This window comes from Elephantulus edwardii, unplaced genomic scaffold (genome assembly GCF_000299155.1).
Source record: "Elephantulus edwardii isolate Elephantulus edwardi_28Jun2011 unplaced genomic scaffold, EleEdw1.0 scaffold00056, whole genome shotgun sequence".
NCBI lineage: Eukaryota > Metazoa > Chordata > Mammalia > Macroscelidea > Macroscelididae > Elephantulus > Elephantulus edwardii.
This window is the reverse complement of record NW_006399806.1, coordinates 246,174-249,364: the sequence shown is the minus strand read 5'-3', so window position 1 is coordinate 249,364 and position 3,191 is coordinate 246,174.

The window sequence follows — 3,191 nt, the reverse complement described above, 5'->3', positions numbered from 1 at the left end:
TGGCTTGAATTTGTTTTCAACTCCTTCAGCTTAAGAAACGCTGAGTGAGTCCAGCCCTTTTGATTTTCTGACTCCAGCTCTCTGCACATTTCATTATAGTATCTTGCTTTGTTGTCCCTAGCTGCCTTTTGAAATTTTCTATTCAGCTCTTTGATTTCTTGATTTCTTCCTTTAACTTGGCTTCTCGGAGCTCTAATGCTATACTCTGAGTCTCATCTGACATCCATATTGGTCTTTTCTTCTTCTTTAGCCTTTGTAATGATCTTTTGCATTCTTCATGGGACGATTTTCTTGATATCCTCGCAGAGCTCATTTGGTCTACACTCATTGGTGCTCAAGGCCTCAAACCTGTTCCTGAGATGATTTTGAAATTTAAGTGGGACAGACTTAAGGTCAAATCTTGGTTCCCATGGACTTGACTTAATTTTCTTCAACTTCAGCTTGAATTTGCATATGAGTAGTTAGTGGTCTGTCCCACAATCAGCACCTGGCCTGTTTTTCACTGCTGTTATTGAGCTTCTCCAGCAAGTCTTTCCACAAATGTAATCTATTTGATTCCTATGCATACCATCAGGTGAAATCCATGTGTATAGCCTGCGTTTGTTTCTTATAAAAGGTATTTGCAATGAATAAATCATTGAATGTGCAGAACTCTATCGTTCTATCTCCAGCCTCATTTCTCTCACCAAACCCATGTTTTCCAGCTACTGATCCTTCTTCCCTGTTCCCAACTTTTGCATTCCAGTGGCCCATTATTAAAATCTAGCATCCACACTTACAGATGAGCAATCTAAAGCCCAAAGGACTTAAAAGGCTGTGATCATTCAACTAGCCCAGAGATGCCATCAGTCGAGATATGAACAAAACAGTAATAATAAGAGAGTCATGTTGATCTGGAGAGAATAAAATTGATGAATGAGACCTTCTAAAGATTAAATACCTGTACAGGTGCATCAAAACACTTTCCAAAATTTTAATTTTGTAAATAAACTAGTATAATAATAATAAAAAAATTTCCAATAGAGTGAAAAGAAAACCTATTGATTGAGAAAACACATTTGGCGATACCATCTCAGACAGGGGTCTCATATCAAAAGTTTACAGAATCCTACAGGGCCTCCACAAGAAAAAGATTGATAACACAATTACAAACTCGGCAAAAGACATAGAATTTTCACAGAGGAAGATATTAGGATTGCCAACAGACACATGAAGAAATTATCAAAATCACTGGCAATAAGAGAGATGTAAATCAAAATCACAGTGATATACCCTCTCACTACATTAACAGTGGCAAAGTTTAACAGGACAGCAAGTAATAAATGTTGGAGAGGATGTGGCAAGATAGGAACTCATATATTGTTGGAATTATAAAAATGGTATAGCGATTCTGGAAGGCAATTTCGCAATTCCTCAAAAAACTGAACATAGAGAGTCTATATGACCCAGCTATTCCACTGCTGGGAATATACCCTGAGAAAATGAGAACTGAGACAAAAATGGAAAGTTGTACACCAATGTTCATAACAGCATTTTCCACCAAAAACATAGAAACAGCCCAGATAGCCAACCACAATGAAATGGATTGAGAAACGATGGTACATTCACATGATGGACTGCTGTGCAGCATGCAGGAGCAATGATTTTGTAAATCACTAGCTACCTTGGGAGGAACTGAAGAGCATCATGCTAATTGGACTAACTCAGTCCCATGAGGACATATATTGTAAGACCATTATTATAGAACGTGTATGAGGATCCAAAGGGTCGACAATTTGATGAGTGGAGGGAGAGGGAGGTGAAGAAATGGGAAAGATCTAGTGTGAAAAACAATGCATATGAACTTTGTAAATAAGCCAGTATAAAATAACTAAATAAAAGAGAGTCATACTGTTAGTGCTTGTTATCTGCTGGGTTCTTCTCTAGGAGAACTCTTTCTTATATGAAATTCTTTCAACAGAAGAAGTATGTTATTGCTGGGCATGGTCAAGTTGGAACCAATTCTTACCTGACCCTCCAGCAGGTTTTCAGAGACTGTAAACCACAAGGGAGCAGATTACCCATTTTTCTCTCACGGAGCAGCTAGTGGATTCAAACTGCCTACCTTTGTATTGGCAACAAAGTTCCTTACCACTAAGCCATGAGAGCTCCCAAAAGAAGTACAAATTTGAGAAAAGATCTTTGTCCCCTCTCTACTTGTAAAAATTGATTTTGACATACAGAAAAGGTCATGAGTGTCATGGTCTTTTTGTATAAGTCAGGAACTGACTCTAATTCTTGACCTAGTGGACAGCACTTTCCCCTCGATCATCTGCATGTGTCTGAGTGCACGGCAAGAAGCCTCGTGGCATAGTGGCTAAAATACTTGATTGCCAGCAACAAGGTCAGCAGTTCAAATCCACTAGTTTCCCAATGGAAGAAAGTAGCTTTGGAAACTATGGACAATTTCTGGTCTCATCATAGGCTGTTATGAACTGATATCAATTCAGAAGAGTCTGGTTTTTAAGGGTGGTGGTTGTTGTTATGTAGCATCAAGTTTGAACTGACCCATACCTGACCCTCCAATGGGTTTTCAGAGGTAGTAATCAAATGAGGTTAGATTGCCCATCCTTCTCCTGCGGAGCAGCTGGTGGATTCAAACGACATACCTTTAGGATCGCAGTGCAGCTTCCTGCCTCTAGGCCACCAGCAAACAACAAAATCCAACAATCCTTGCACTGTTATTGTTGGTGGTGGTATCATTATGTCATCTTCAAATCATAACATTATGTACCACTGAACAAACCCCGGTTCAATCCTGTGCCATCCTTACAATCTCTGCTATGTTTAGCACATGTTCATTTAAAGTAACATTTTACAAAGTCCATTTTTTTTTCATAGATATTGTCAGGTGTCACCTAGTCAGCTGTAACTCATGGTGATCCTTTGAAAGAGTCTAAATCTGATCTTGTACCATCCACATTCCCCACCACACTCAAGTCCATTGTTGCCGTCACCATGCCAATCTGTCTTATTTAAGGACTTCTTCTTTTTCAGTGACCTTCTACTTTTCCCAGAATATCTTCTTTAGTAAGGACTGTTGTCTCCTAACAAGATGCCTGAAGTATGTAGGAAAAAGCTTTATCATCCTTACTTTTTTTTTCTATTTTTTTAAATTTAATTTAGTTTGTTTATTTTTCATTTCAATGAAC